This window comes from Hyperolius riggenbachi, chromosome 3, assembly GCF_040937935.1.
Source record: "Hyperolius riggenbachi isolate aHypRig1 chromosome 3, aHypRig1.pri, whole genome shotgun sequence".
NCBI classification, from domain to species: domain Eukaryota; kingdom Metazoa; phylum Chordata; class Amphibia; order Anura; family Hyperoliidae; genus Hyperolius; species Hyperolius riggenbachi.
The window spans coordinates 94,719,976-94,736,585 of NC_090648.1; the positions used below are offsets into that span (position 1 = coordinate 94,719,976).

At 45.2% G+C, this 16,610-nt stretch overlaps 1 protein-coding gene and 1 non-coding gene across 2 annotated transcripts in view; both read right to left on the minus strand.

Moving 5' to 3' along the window:
- LOC137562849 (G protein-coupled receptor kinase 5-like) overlaps window positions 1-16,610 on the minus strand; it is a 139,923-nt gene that overhangs the window by 92,031 nt on the left and 31,282 nt on the right. The window lies entirely within an intron of this gene.
- Window positions 1,758-1,894, minus strand: LOC137564882 (small nucleolar RNA U109). Its single transcript, XR_011030944.1, has one exon. It is a non-coding gene; the product is annotated as a small nucleolar RNA U109 (small nucleolar RNA).

Here is a 16,610-nt window from a genome sequence, read left to right on the forward strand (position 1 = left end):
CGGCCCTGCAGCTTGGCCTTAAAGCTGCAGTGGCCCTTTGAGTAAAAAATAGCCTGGTCTTTAGGGGGGTTTAGCACTGTGGTCCTGAAGTGGTTGAGATAGATAATTAGTAGAGTTAAAGGGAACCTGAAGCGAGAGGTATATGGAGGCTGCCATATTTATTTCCTTTTAAAGGGAACCAGAGACTAAGCACCCTTGTGCATTTTACCATATATATCAGTAATAACATTAGAGAACACTTACCATGCTCTGTTTCATCCTCACTGCTAAAAGTGTCCGTTATCAGCTGTGATAAGAATCCCGGACTGAGCATTCAGTCTGGCTTTGCTGGAAATAATTATAGCTGAGTCATTATAGCAGAGCCGCAAGGGGGGAGGCTTGGGCTTGAAAAGACACCAGAGAAGACAGACTCAGCTATAATCTTTCCGTAACAAAGCTAGACTAAATGCTCAGTCGGGGATTCTTATCAGAGGTGAGAACAGTCAGATTAAACAGAGAACAATGAAACAAAGAGCAGATTAGGTGTTTACTGTCATGTTCCCACTGATTTATAAGGTAAAATACAAGAGGGTGCATCATCTCTGCTTCTCTTTAAGCAATACCAGTTGCCTGGCAGTCCTGCTGATCCTCTGCCTCTAATACTTTTATACAAAGCTGAGAGATTTTAAGATTGGAGAGGTGTATCCCAACTGATCACAAAAAGATGAACTTCTTCACAATTTATTGATTAATAAATTTTTTTTTAAAAAAACCCATCAAAATCCTTAGAAAGATGCGGAACTGCTATCTGAACTCTCCATAGCTCCTCAACCCATTCACATACTCACATGCAGAACAAGCCCAGACAATGCATATTCAGGCTGACCGTCAAATGTTGGCTCAAAGTTGACACTTAACGGCACTAGTGCTCTTGTGAATAATCAAATGATTGTCCATCCCTTGGGAGTACAATGAGCAACAGCAAGCCTCCTGAAAACTATACCTACAGCACAGGACCAGCTTTTAGCTTGAGTGAGTGCAGTATTGAAGTCTTAAAGGACAACTGTAGTGAGGAGAATACGGAGACTGCCATATTTATTTCCTTTTAAACAATACCAGCTACCTGGCAGCCCAGCAGGATAGCCAGGCAACTGGTATTGCTTAACCACTTGAGGACCACAGTGTTAAATCCCCCTAGTGACCAGGCCTTTTTTTTGTAAAATAGACCACTGCAGCTTTAAGGCCAAACCCCAGAGCTCTCCCCAGTTGTTTGTCTTTTTGAGAAATATTTGTTTCATTTTTTATTAAAATTGTGTCTTTTTTTATACATTTGCAGTGGCCACTCCCTCCCCCCGCCATCCTATCACTGTGATCTGCTGTCATAGGCTTCAGCCTATGACAGTGGATCACCTCTGAGCCGATGGAGGGGGCAGCCGTGTCACACGGCTGACCCCAGTACAGTGCTGCTATAGATTGCAGCGCTGTAAGGGTAATTAGATGGCGGTTTCACCGTCTAACAGACTGAAGCAGGAGATGCGCGCGTACCATGCGCATGATCTCCTTCAAAATAAAGCCCCAGGACTTTACGCCAATCAGCGTTAGGCAGTACTGGGGCTGCCGCCGCGACCATGCCCATCGGCGTAATACTGTCGGCTAGTAGTTAAAAGGAAATAAATATGGCAGCCTCCATAAGCCTCTCGCTTCAGTTGCCCTTTAAGGAATGAGCTCTAATATACAAATCTGATCAATGAAGAAAGGGTTGTACTGATGTGTTCTGAAAGTGTCAGAGTATTATACTGCCGCTCAGCATGTACTTGAAGGCCAGCAGCCCTGAAAACTCCTGATTTTATTGCATGCGTGATAAAATGTGTCTTATGGAGTAAAAGACACATCATAGTTATAGTTTATCATGCATAGCGTGTACCCACATCATGATTTTTCCTGCAACTGGTGATCTTTTGTACGATGATCAATAGTTAACGTGATCTTGTGACGTGGGTACGTGTGCAAAATGACATGCACGCTCTGCGACGCATGGCAATTACGACCGTCACAGCGGATGGGACCTTTAAGATCAGACGACTCCCGCCCAAAGTGCCGTAAAATTCTGAACTCTTGTCCGCGCCTGTCATGTGCCATCGCGTGTTTCCGCAGGTTAGAAAATGGATTGGGGAACACTTTCCGTCGTGTCGTGTCATGTCGCTTTGCTTCCCCCTACAACTCCAGGTGTGTACGGGCCTTAAAAAGTGTACCAGAGACGGCATTTGAAAAAAGATTTGATACTTACCTGGGGCTTCCTCCAGCCCCATAAGCACCGCTAAGTCCCTAGATATCCTCCCGCGGTCTGCCGTTCAGCCGCAATCAGCCCCAGTAACAGGCTCAGTCGCATATAGTCTGGGTCTTCTGTGCAGAGGTCCACTAAGCAGACCGCGGGAAGGACGGCGAGGGACTCGCATGTGCTTATGGGGCTGGAGGAAGCCCCGAGTAAGTATTGAATCTTTTTTAAACGCCGTCTCTGGTTTCCTTTAAAGGTTGTGATAGGAATGACTTCCTAAATAGACTATTACAAACTTGCTTACAACACAGACAGTGCAACTATAATGTTACACAGTATTACAGTAAGATTGAGGGGTTTTTTTTTCTATTTGTTATATAGTTAATAAAACACTGAAGGAAAAAATAAAAAGTAGTGGAAAAGGTTGACGCAGCTGAGAACTTCTAAAGATGGCCACTGACAGTCCAATTTCTACCGAAAAGTCGTTTGAGCAATCAGATAATTATGATCAGAAGTGAAATCTCGTAATACATCGTTCACTACACCATCAGCGAACCAATCTTTACTTCCTATCTATCACAACCGACAACAACATCCACATTTTGGATTAACAAAAATTTAATTGGACAACGTAATCAATTGTGCGCACCAACAAAGACTATCTACAACCAATCTGATCAGAATTATCTGATTGCTCAAACGATTTTTCACTACAGATTGGACCGTTAGTGGCCACCTTCAGGCAGGGTTTGTAAGTGTAGAATCCACATTTTCTCGCATGCAAATGTTCCAGACATATATATGTTCCATACATGGAATTCTTTTTCTCCTGAGTTTTCTCCTAGGCGATATTCTCACAACTTGTCATGAAATGCCTTTTAAGCCACCGACAAGCAAGAAAATACTCAGAATACATTTCCTAGTACTTTCTCGCCAACTTTTGGGTACTTTTTCAATTGTAAAATGCTGGAAAGTTGGTTTAAAGAGAAGATGAAAATGATCTCCTAGGAGATAATTCAGGTGAAAAGGTGAATTGCATATGGGCCATAGTGAGCATGTCTGTGGTTTTCGTTCGGTTTCTCACAGTAGCCAATGACAGACAAAGAGAAATAGCACACAGTGCGCGAACTTATGCTGCAAGAATTTTTTTTTTTTTTTTGCAAAACATGAATGCAATTTGGCACTTTTTTAGACAGAAATACAAATTTACTTCCAATGTATTTGCGGCAATCGCGTTTTCACATATTCGCTTGCGATTTTTGATAAGTGTGATCGCTGCCTTACTTGCCCTCCCCTTTCTACAGAACAGGCTGCTGAGCAATAATACCAGAATATACCGTACCCCTAACGACCTTACCACCAACAATGATTGCAAGTGTGTGTGTTGCTTCATAACTAGGCAAGCTGCGACACAAGGAGCACAGACCTCCCTGCTTCACTTCCCAAGAGGTGTGAAAAGAAAAAAATACAAGGTGAGTGAATCGATACGATTCTTTACCACAAGAAATGCACAAATGTAGTCATGTGGTGCTGACAGGCATTGTGCTTCTGAGGGAATGCGTTCAAATTGATTTGAAATGGGGAAACACAGGTCAGCACGTCATGAAAGACTTGTTTTAAACTTTCCTCAATGGTGCTTTCGTGTGAACGGGGCCTATTTAAAATAATTGATTATCATACATTCATATGCTTTGTCAGCTATGGAGAATTCAGTAAAAAGCCTGCTAATGCTGCAGGTATGAACAAGTCCTAAAGGCCTGAGCACACTAGCCCGCCTCTGTCCGCTTTCCAGCAGCACATCAATGTCAAGCCTCTTGCACACTACATGCGATTCCGAATTTTTATATGATCCGATTTTTGATTTCAATTTAAAAACATAACAGCATGCAAGTACTTAAAATAAAAAAATCAGATCAGAATCGCATGTAGTGTACAAAAGGCCTTACGGATACTGAAAAGTGGACACAAGTTAGTGTGCTCAGGCCCTAAGAGGAATATAAGGCAGGGTTTATATTCGTGCCAATTTTATGCACAGAAAAACCAATTTCAACTGAGAACGTATTATAAATGAGCTAGTCCCCCCCCCCCCCAAAAAAAAAAAACACCCTACAACATCTTGTAGCATAAGACCCCGTTCACACTATACCCGTTGCCGTGTACATTTCGACAATGCGAATGGAGTGCGACATACAGAAACATTAGAAGTGCATAGACTGCATTGTCTGATGTTCACACTATATGTGTTGCACAGCAGTGCGATGCGCTATCCCTCTGCTGCATGTATTTGTCGGAAAACTGAAGTGCTGACCCATTCACTGTAGTTCCGCAGCGCAGATGGCGTGAGATCCTACGCGTTGCATTCTCATCGCACGGCCACCTGCATTTTTTAAGTGTGAACGAGGCCCAATCCTGCTGTTAAAAAAAAAAGTGAGTTTTTCTGCAAACAAACGCACATGGTGAGCAGAAAATGCACACAGAAAGACGCACACAGAAAACTGAAAGACAAGTGTGGCCTCTGTGGATCCGAGGTGAACTTTTACTCATTGCAGAATTGTGTTCCTTTCCTATTGTTTACAGGGCATTCCTCAGCCAAATACTTTTTTGTTTTTGTTTTAATACTCCAATTCCTTATAAACTAAACAAGCCTCGCCCACGGGTTTTCAGAGAGCCAAGGTATTTTCAGACAGTAGCAAGGGCTCATGGGAGCTCAGTCTGGGCAGGAGGAGGGGGGAGGTATTACTAGCCAGAGATTTCAGAGGCAGAGGGGAAGGGGATTAGGTTTTTCTCACAGGCTGAGTGCTCAAGATGCAGATAAGCCTGCCTCTGTGTAATGTTTTCAAACAACATGGCTGCTGTCGTATCACAGGAAGAAATAATCATATTCTATTGAAGCTGTTTGCAGCTAGATTTGCTATGTAAACTATCTAAACTTTAGATAAGATACAGAGACAAGTTACTTGTTATAGTTAGTTTTTCATCTTGGATCGGCTTTAAAGCAGAACTGAAGATTATAATAAATCAAAGTGCTTCACTTGCCTGGGGCTTCTGCCAGCCCCGTGCAGACTTCCTGTCCCTCGCCAGTCCTCCAGGATCTTCAGTTCTCCTGCCTCCAGCTACTTTCATTACCGATGACTTGTAAATCGACGGCAACTGTGCCTGCGCGCCCCAAGCCATGCGTATCTTTTTCTGCATTGCAGCCCACAATAGCATCCTGCGCTAACGTGGATAAAGATACGCATGGCTCGGAGCCTTACAAGTCGACAGTAACTAAAGTAGCTGGTGGCGGGAGAACGGAAGATCGTGGAGGACCAGAAGGCTGCACAGGGCTGGCAGAAACCCCAGGTAAGCGAAGCACTTTGATTTATTATAATCTTCACTCAGTTCCGCTTTAATTTTAGGTGGAGATCTTAGAATCATAGCTGTCTACTTCAGTGCCTGGGTATGCCGAATAGAGGCAAGGGACTGCTGGGATGGAAAGTAAAAAACTCACAAGTCATCTGCAAAGTTTGCAACTACTGGACTGTGCAAAGTAAATGGAACTTATGGTAACCATGCAGTAAGTACTAAGCAGACAAGCATATAGAAAATTGTTATGCAACAGAGATTGCCAAAGGTTAAATTCATGTTCAGAGATCTGCGTTTCACTGTCTGGTGGCTTCGTTTTCACAGCAAGATGACCATAGTCAGATGAAATTGACATTGGCTATTTTGGGCAGACCAGTTGCTGTAAAAAAAGATCTTGAAAGATCAGAACATGGCCAAAAACACCTAAATCAGCAAGGACAGGTTCTTTTCGGCAGACATCAAACTGCTGCCATGAAATCATGTCAACCAAAGTGATGAAGATGTCTGGAGAAACTCTAGAACCTAGCTTCTAAACATGTGGTCCATGTAGCCCAGGGGGTGCTTCCGTAGGGTTTAGGGCATACGCAGGCTTGGAGAGCATACACACATCAGACCATAGTCTTTTGAAAATAAAAGATCACAGACCAATCTTACCACCCTTCATGTAGTATGAGAGCCATACCTTCACAGTCTATTCTATGGAGCTGAACTCCCCATCAGATAGAAATCTTTGCAAGATGCTGCACACAAAGATGCTGTACACATGCAAAAAATCAGTATCTGCAAAATATCAGTTCCTGCTAAATGCATTCATAGTCTATGATATCTGCAGATCCTCATACACCTTGTTTAACAGACATTCATCTGCAGATCAGACAATCATCTGCAGATCTGAAGATCCATCCTGGTGGATCTGATCTGCAGATGAATGTCTGTTAAACAAGGTGTGTATGAGGATCTGCAGATAGACTATGAATGCATTTTGCAGGAACGTGTCTTTTGCAGGAACAGATCTTTTGCAGATACTGATCTTTTGAATTTCTACATCATCTTTGTGTGCAGCATCTTGCAAAGATTTCTGTCTGATGGGGAGTTCAGCTCCATAGAAAAGACTGTGTAGAGTATGGCCCTCATACTACATGGAAGGGGGTAAAATTGGTCTGTGATCTTTCATTTTCCAAAGACTATGGTCTGATGTGTGTATGCACCCTTAGAGAATTTAAGTCTAGCAAAGTTTTCATTAAATGATAAATTGTGTAAACAAAATCAGGTAAGCGTTTTCGTTAAAGACAATAGGGGAATGACTGGAAATAATCTTTACAAAATTTGGGTGTACAGCAGAATCCTAGATAGCAAACTCCAAGGGACCTGGCAAAGTAGTTTATTATTAGAACAGAAATGTACTATATCAGAATAGATATAGTAAACTACAGACAGTCCCCTACTTACAAATGACTCGAGTTACAATGTTAGAGATACAAAGATGTCTTCATGTACAAAATATACAATACTGGTTTTTACAACAGACTTTTGTTTAATTACAGTATTGTATAACTACTTGCAGACAGTAGGCTCTGGCCCCTTTAAGGACCAGAGCCCTTTTTTTTTATTTTACACTTCCTGATCACTGGGATTGGCTCACAAGGTTGAGGGGGTCAAGAGCCAATGAAGTCAGCTCCTGACCAAGGTAGACAAGACAAGACAAATAACATTTATATTGCGCTTTTCTCCTTGCGGACTCAAAGCGCCAGAGCAGAGCAGCAGCCACTAGGGCGCGCTCTATTGGCAGTAGCAGTGTAAGGGAGACTTGCCAAAGGTCTCCTACTGAATTAGTGCTGGCTTACTGAACAGGCAGAGCCGAGATTCGAACCCTGGTCTCCTGTACAGAGTTCAGCTGCTAATGCATCCCCGCACAGGATCGGGCAGCGTTAAAAACTACACCGCATCAGGCTTAGGTAGCTAGAAGTGCGGCGTAATTTTAACTATGGCCGATTCTGAACGGTTTAAACTGTTGTAAGTATTAACCACTTGAGGACCTAGGGCTTTCTACCCCTTAAGGACCGGCCACTTTTTTTCCATTCAGACCACTGCAGCTTTCACGGTTTATTGCTCGCTCATACAACCTACCACCTAAATGAATTTTGGCTCCTTATCTTGTCACTAATAAAGCTTTCTTTTGGTGCTATTTGATTGCTCCTGCGATTTTTACTTTTTATTATATTCATCAAAAAAGACATGAATTTTGGCAAAAAAATGATTTTTTTAACTTTCCGTGCTGACATTTTTCAAATAAAGTAAAATTTCTGTATACATGCAGAGCGAAAAATGTGGACAAACATGTTTTTGATTAAAAAAAAACCCATTCAGTGTATATTTATTGGTTTGGGTAAAAGTTATAGCGTTTACAAACTATGGTGCAAAAAGTGAATTTTCCCATTTTCAAGCATCTCTGACTTTTCTGACCCCCTGTCATGTTTCATGAGGGGCTAGAATTCCAGGATAGTATAAATACCCCCCAAATGACCCCATTTTGGAAAGAAGACATCCCAAAGTATTCACTGAGAGGCATAGTTAGTTCATAGAAGATATTATTTTTTGTCACAAGTAAGCGGAAAATGACACTTTGTGAGGAAAAAAAAAAAAAAAAAAAGTTTCCATTTCTTCTAACTTGCGACAAAAAAAAATGAAATCTGCCACGGACTCACCATGCCCCTCTCTGAATACCTTGAAGGGTCTACTTTCCAAAATGGGATCATTTGTGGGGTGTGTTTACTGTCCTGACATTTTGGGGGGTGCTAAATTGTAAGCACCCCTGTAAAGCCTAAAGGTGCTCATTGGACTTTGGACCCCTTAGCGCAGTTAGGCTGCAAAAAAGTGCCACACATGTGGTATTGCCGTACTCAGGAGAAGTAGTATAATGTGTTTTGGGGTGTATTTTTACACATACCCATGCTGGGTGGGAGAAATATCTCTGTAAATGACAATTTGTTAATTTTTTTTTACACACAATTGTCCATTTACAGAGATATTTCTCCCACTCAGCATGGGTATGTGTAAAAATACACCACAAAACACATTATACTACTTCTCCTGAGTACGGCGATACCACATGTGTGGCACTTTTTTGCACCCTAACTGCGCTAAAGGGCCCAAAGTCCAATGAGTACCTTTAGGATTTCACAGGTCATTTTGAGAAATTTCGTTTCAAGACTACTCCTCACGGTTTAGGGCCCCTAAAATGCCAGGGCAGTATAGGAACCCCACAAGTGACCCCATTTTAGAAAGAAGACACCCCAAGGTATTCCGTTAGTAGTATGGCGAGTTCATAGAAGATTTTATTTTTTGTCACAAGTTAGCGGAAAATGACACTTTGTGAAAAAACACAATTAAAATCAATTTCCGCTAACTTTTGACAAAAAATAAAATCTTCTATGAACTCACCATACTCCTAACGGAATACCTTGGGGTGTCTTCTTTCTAAAATGGGGTCATTTGTGGGGTTCCTATACTGCCCTGGCATTTTAGGGGCCCTAAACCGTGAGGAGTAGTCTTGAAACGAAATTTCTCAAAATGACCTGTGAAATCCTAAAGGTACTCATTGGACTTTGGGCCCTTTAGCGCAGTTAGGGTGCAAAAAAGTGCCACACATGTGGTATCGCCATACTCGGGAGAAGTAGTACAATGTGTTTTGGGGTGTATTTTTACACATACCCATGCTGGGTGGGAGAAATACCTCTGTAAATGGACAATTGTGTGTAAAAAAATCAAAAGATTGTCATTTACAGAGGTATTTCTCCCACCCAGCATGGGTATGTGTAAAAATACACCCCAAAACACATTGTACTACTTCTCCCGAGTACGGCGATACCACATGTGTGGCACTTTTTTGCACCCTAACTGCACTAAGGGGCCCAAAGTCCAATGAGTACCTTTAGGATTTCACAGGTCATTTTTGTTTCAAGACTACTCCTCACGGTTTAGGGCCCCTAAAATGCCAGGGCATTATAGGAACCCCACTAATGACCCCATTTTAGAAAGAAGACACCCCAAGGTATTCCGTTAGGAGTATGGTGAGTTCATAGAAGATTTTATTTTTTGTCAAAAGCTAGCGGAAATTGATTTTAATTGTGTTTTTTCACAAAGTGTCATTTTCCGCTAACTTGTGACAAAAAATAAAATCTTCTATGAACTCACCATACTCCGTACGGAATACCTTTGGGTGTCTTCTTTCTAGAATGGGGTCATTTGTGGGGTTCCTATACTGCCCTGGCATTTTAGGGGCCCTAAACCGTGAGGAGTAGTCTTGAAACCAAATGTCGCAAAATGACCTGTGAAATCCTAAAGGTACTCATTGGACTTTGGGCCCCTTAGCGTACTTCGGGTGTAAAAAAGTGCCACACATGTGGTACCGCTGTACTCAGGAGAAGTAGTATAATGCGTTTTGGGGTGTATTTTTACACATACCCATGCTAAGTGGGAGAAATATCTCTGTAAATGACAATTGTTTGATTTTTTTACACACAATTGTCCATTTACATAGAAATTTCTCCCACCCAGCATGGGTATGTGTAAAAATACACCCCAAAACACATTATACTACTTTTCCTGAGTACGGCGGTACCACATGTGTGACACTTTTTTGCAGCCTAGGTGCGCTAAGGGGCCCAACGTCCTATTCACAGGTCATTTTGAAGCATTTGTTTTCTAGACTACTCCTCGCGGTTTAGGGCCCCTAAAATGCCAGGGCAGTATAGGAACCCCACAAGTGACCCCATTTTAGAAAGAAGACACCCCAAGGTATTCCGTTAGGTGTATGGCGAGTTCATAGAAGATTTTATTTTTTGTCACAAGTTAGTGAAAAATGACACTTTGTGAAAAAAAACCAATAAAAATTAATTTCCGCTAACTTTTGACAAAAAAAATCTTCTATGAACTCGTCATACACCTAACATAATACCTTGGGGTGTCTTTTTTTCTAAAATGGGGTCACTTGTGGGGTTCCTATACCGCCCTGGCATTTTACAGGCCCAAAACCGTGAGTAGTCTGGAAACCAAATGTCTCAAAATGACTGTTCAGGGGTATAAGCATCTGCAAATTTTGATGACAGGTGGTCTATGAGGGGGCGAATTTTGTGGAACCGGTCATAAGCAGGGTGGCCTTTTAGATGACAGGTTGTATTGGGCCTGATCTGATGGATAGGAGTGCTAGGGGGGTGACAGGAGGTGATTGATGGGTGTCTCAGGGGGTGGTTAGAGGGGAAAATAGATGCAATCCATGCACTGGGGAGGTGATCGGAAGGGGGTCTGAGGGTTTGGCCGAGTGATCAGGAGCCCACACGGGGCAAATTGGGGCCTGATCTGATGGGTAGGTGTGCTAGGGGGTGACAGGAGGTGATTGATGGGTGTCTCAAGGTGTGATTAGAGGGGGGAATAGATGCAAGCAATGCACTGGCGAGGTGATCAGGGCTGGGGTCTGAGGGCATTCTGAGGGTGTGGGCGGGTGATTGAGTGCCCTAGGGGCAGATAGGGGTCTAATCTGATAGGTAGCAGTGACAGGGGGTGATTGATGGGTAATTAGTGGGTGTTTAGGGTAGAGAATAGATGGAAACACTGCGCTTGGGTGGTGATCTGATGTCGGATCTGCGGGCGATCTATTGGTGTGGGTGGGTGATCAGTTTGCCCGCAAGGGGCAGGTTAGGGGCTGATTGATGGGTGGCAGTGACAGCGGGTGATTGATGGGTGGCAGTGACAGGGGGTGATTGATGGGTGGCAGTGACAGGGGGTGATTGATGGGTGATTGATAGGTGATTGACAGGTAATCAGTGGGTTATTACAGGGGAGAACAGATGTAAATATTGCACTGGCGAATTGATAAGGGGGGGTCTGAGGGCAATCTGAGCGTGTAGGCGGGCGATTGGGTGCCCGCAAGGGGCAGATTAGGGTCTGATCTGATAGGTAACAGTGACAGGTGGTGATAGGGAGTGATTGATGGGTGATTGATGGGTAATTAGTGGGTGTTTAGAGGAGAGAATAGATGGAAACACTGCGCTTGGGTGGTGATCTGATGTCGGATCTGCGGGCGATCTATTGGTGTGGGTGGGTGATCAGATTGCCCGCAAGGGGCAGGTTAGGGGCTGATTGTTGGGTGGCAGTGACAGGGGGTGATTGATGGGTGATAGGTGATTGGCAGGTGATTGACAGGTGATCAGTGGGTTATTACAGGGAAGGACAGATGTAATTAATGCACTGGCGAATTGATAAGGGGGGGGGGGGGTCTGAGGGCAATCTGAGCGTGTGGGCGGGTGATTGGGTGCCCGCAAGGGGCAGATTAGGGTCTGATCTGATAGGTAACAGTGACAGGTGGTGATAGGGGGTGATTGATGGGTAATTAGTGGGTGTTTAGAGAAGATAACAGATGTAAACGATACATTTGGGAGGTAATCTGACGGCGGGTTTGCGGGCGATCTAATGGTGTGGGTGGGTGATCGGATTGCCCGCAAGGGGCAGGTTAGGGGCTGATTGATGGGTGGCGGTGACAGGGGGTGATTGATGGGTGATAGGTGATTGGCAGGTGATTGACAGGTGATCAGTGGGTTATTACAGGGAAGAACAGATGTAATTAATGCACTGGTGAATTGATAAGGGGGGGTCAGAGGGCAATCTGAGTGTGTGGGCGGGTGATTGGGTGCCCGCAAGGGGCAGATTAGGGTCTGATCTGATAGGTAACAGTGACAGGTGGTGATAGGGGGTGATTGATGGGTGATTGATGGGTAATTAGTGGGTGTTTAGAGAAGATAACAGATGTAAACGATACATTTGGGAGGTAATCTGACGGCGGGTTTGCGGGCGATCTAATGGTGTGGGTGGGTGATCAGATTGCCCGCAAGGGGCAGGTTAGGGGCTGATTGATGGGTGGCAGTGACAGGGGGTGACAGGGGGTGATTGATGGGTGATAGGTGATTGGCAGGTGATTGACAGGTTATCAGTGGGTTATTACAGGGAAGAACAGATGTAATTAATGCACTGGTGAATTGATAAGGGGGGGTCAGAGGGCAATCTGAGCGTGTGGGCGGGTGATTGGGTGCCCGCAAGGGGCAGATTAGGGTCTGATCTGATAGGTAAAAGTGACAGGTGGTGATAGGGGGTGATTGATGGGTGATTGATGGGTAATTAGTGGGAGTTTAGAGGAGAGAATAGATGTAAACAATGGATTTGGGAGGTGATCTGATGTCGGATCTGTGGGCGATCTATTGGTGTGGGGGGGTGATCAGATTGCCCGCAAGGGGCAGGTTAGGGGCTGATTGATGGGTGGCAGTGACAGGGGGTGATTGACGGGTGATTGACGGGTGATTGACAGGTGATCAGGGGGATAGATGCATACAGTAAACAGGGGGGGTGGTCGGGGGGGGGGGGGGGTCTGGGGAGAATCTGAGGGGTGGGGGGTGATCAGGAGGGGGCAGGGAGCAGGGGGGGGGGATAAAAAAAAAAAATAGCGTTGACAGATAGTGACAGGGAGTGATTGATGGGTGATTAGGGGGGTGATTGGGTGCAAACAGGGGTCTGGGGGGTGGGCAGGGGGGGGGTCTGATGGGTGCTGTTGGCGATCTGGGGCAGGGGGGGGAGAAATCAGTGTGCTTGGGTGCAGACTAGGGTGGCTGCAGCCTGCCCTGGTGGTCCCTCGGACACTGGGACCACCAGGGCAGGAGGCAGCCTGTATAATACACTTTGTAAACATTACAAAGTGTATTATACACTTTGTATGCGGCGATCGCGGGTTTAACATCCCGCCGGCGCTTCCGTATAGCCGGCGGGATGTTGCGGCGAGCGAGCGGTGACAGGCGCCGGCGGAGGATCGCGTCACGGATGACGCGATCGCTCCGCCCATGCCCTTAAATGGACCGCCGCCTCTGTGGGTGAGCCGGTCCTTAAGGGCTCCACTTCCCGGCCGCCTCTGTGCGTTAGGCGGTCGGGAAGTGGTTAAAATGTTTTAAAAGCACACTGAAAACAACCAAAAAAAAAAAAAAAAAGCATTTAAAGCACTCAGCAATTGAAAAAATTTCCTAGGTGAAAAAGTACTGTCAATTATCTGGAGTATTTTCTTGCCGGTGGCTTAAAAAGGTATTTTTATGATAAAATGTGAAAATATACAAACTTGGAAGAAAAAGTGAATTGGCTCAGGCCCTATATGTCCAAAAATAAATCACTGATCTACAGTTCACAAGGTTTAACCACTTGCCAACCGCACACTCATACCGTGCGGTGGCAAAGTGGTAGCTGGAGGACCAGCGACGCACATCTGCGTCGCCAGGTGCCTCCCTAATTAATCAGGAAAGGCTGCTCGCGCGAGCGGCCGTTTCCTGTTAGATCACGGAGCGGGTCTCCGTGAATAGCCTGCGAGCCGCTAATCGCGGCTCGCAGACTAAATGTAAATGCAGGAGACGTTTGTCAATCAGCGGCCGGGGATCGCCGCCATGTGACAGAGGACAGCATGTCACAGGCTGCACAGGACAGATGGCATCCTGTGCAGCCCCGATCACCAGGAGGGAGAGGGAGGGGGGGTAATTTCGCCGCGGAGGGGGGCTTTGAGGTGCCCCCCCCCCCGCAACAGCTAGGCAGGCGCGATCAGACCCCCCCCCTGCACATCATCGCCATAGGGGGAAAAAAAGGGGGGGGGTGATCTGATCGCTCTGCCTGCAACCCGATCTGTGCTGGAGGCTGCAGAGCCCACCCGGCACAGATCATAAAAAAACAGAGCTGGTCCTTAACCACTTCAGCCTTCAGTCATTTTCACTTTATGCATCTGAGCAATTTTCACCTCCCATTCATTAGCCTATAACTTTATCACTACTTATCACAATGAACGGATCTATATCTTGTTTTTTCCACCACCAATTAGGCTTTCTTTGGGGGGTACATTTTGCTAAGAGCCACTTTACTGTAAATGCATTTTAACAGGAAGAACAAGAAAAAAAAACGGAAAAAAATTCATTATTTCTCAGTTTTCAGCCATTATAGTTTTAAAATAATACATGCCTCCATAATTAAAACTCACGTATTGTATTTGCCCATATGTCCCGGTTATTACACCGTTAAAATTATGTCCCTATCACAATGTATGGAGACAATATTTTATTTGGAAATAAAGGTGCATTTTTTCTGTTTTGCATCTATCACTATTTACAAGTTTAAAATAAAAAAAAAAATGTTTAGAAATATTTCATCTTTACATTGATATTTAAAAAGTTTAGACCCTTAGGTAAATATTTACGTTTTTTTTTTATTTTTTTATATTAAAAATTTTATTTGGGTATTTTTGGGAGAGTGGGATGTAAATCATAGTTTTATAATGTAAATGTGTCTTGAGTTTTATTTTTTTTACTTTTAGTTGTAGTTTAACTTTTTGGCCACAAGGTGGCGGCCATGAGTTTATTTACATGACGTCACTCTAAGCGTAACATACGCTTAGAGAGACGCATGGGGGACGCAACAGCCAGAAAAAGCGAAGCTTCTGAGAGAAGCCGTCGGTTTTTTTGCGAGGGAGAGGAATCAGTGATCGGGCACCATAGCCAGATTCACTGATTGCCAGGCTAACGAACCGCGGCCGGGAGCGTGCGTGCACGCGCGCGATCAGCCGCGGGAGCGCGCGGACGCGCACATGGCCTCCTGGACGTAGCTAGTACGTCCAGGAGGCCAAAGTAGTTAAGGGGGGGGGGGGGGGTAAAGGATGGGTCCTCAAGTGGTTAATGAAGGACTCAACTTACAAAAAATCTCCCGGAACAGAAAGTTTGTAGGTAGAGGACCTCCTGTAATTGTGTATGGAAAGAACACAGTGTGTGGTTGTAACCTCACCACTGGCATATGAGCCCAACCCTTATTTGGTTGTCCAACACAGCTTCAGACTGGTCCTCTGTTTAACTAACCAGTTAATGGCAAACAGAAACTTTAAAACGTCCTGTTTGCCACCGTTAATGAGAGAGAGAGAGAGAGAGAGAGAGAGAGAGAGAGAGAGAGAGAGAGAGAGAGAGAGAGAGAGAGAGAGAGAGAGAGAGACTGTACATGTACAATTTTTTTTTATAACCCTACATTTTCACTGGACTTTAATTTCTCCTCTACTTTTATTTGTCACTTACTGTCCCTTAAAGGAGCTCACAGTTGCCACTAGTTCACATTAACCCTGTTTTTTGGTGTGTGGGAGGAAACCCAGGAGTTTGGAGGAAAAAACTTAAGACTCCTACAACCTGCAAATAGTTTTTTTTCCCGCTTGGACTTTCTGCTGCAAGCCACTACAGATGTCGGCGAACGGTTCCCGAACCGGTCGCCGGCGAACCCCTCACCCTGTACTACTTCCGGGTCGCGATGACCCGTAGTAGTACGGCTGCGCTGGGCCGGTGGTGCGCGTCCTTGATCGTCGGGCACTTTCTGCTCATGAGCGTGAAGTCATGAGTGATGTCACGCTCATGCGCAGAGTGCCCGGGCAACAGGCGCGCGCTGTCAAGATGCGCACCGCCGGCCCAGCGCAGCCGTACTACTCCGGGTCATAGCGACCCGGAAGTAGTACGGCAACAGAGATTCGCTGGCGAACTGTTCGCTCACAGCTCTATTAGCTACAAGACTTTACTCTGAAGACCACCCCCCATCTTCTGACCACTGGCTTGCCTTGGCGTATGACCTCTGGCTTTTCTCCATCCTGCTAGACCTGCAATGGCGAGTTCCAATGCATTTGTGGTAAAGGGTAGGGAGGGGGGGGGGTTTGGTCGGGGGAAAATGAGTTAAAGTTACCCGGGGCTTTAAATGGTCCCCCACAGACATCCTGCGCCCGTGCAGCCACTCCCCAATGCTCCAACCCCGCCTCTGGTTCACTCCTGGAATTTCAGACTTTAAAGTCTGAAAACCACTGCGCCTGCGTTGCCGCGTCCTCACTGCCGCTGATGTCACCAGGAGCGTACTGCGCAGTCCCGGTATGGTCTGTGCCTGAGCAGTACGCTCCAGGTGTCATCAGCGGGAGTGAGGA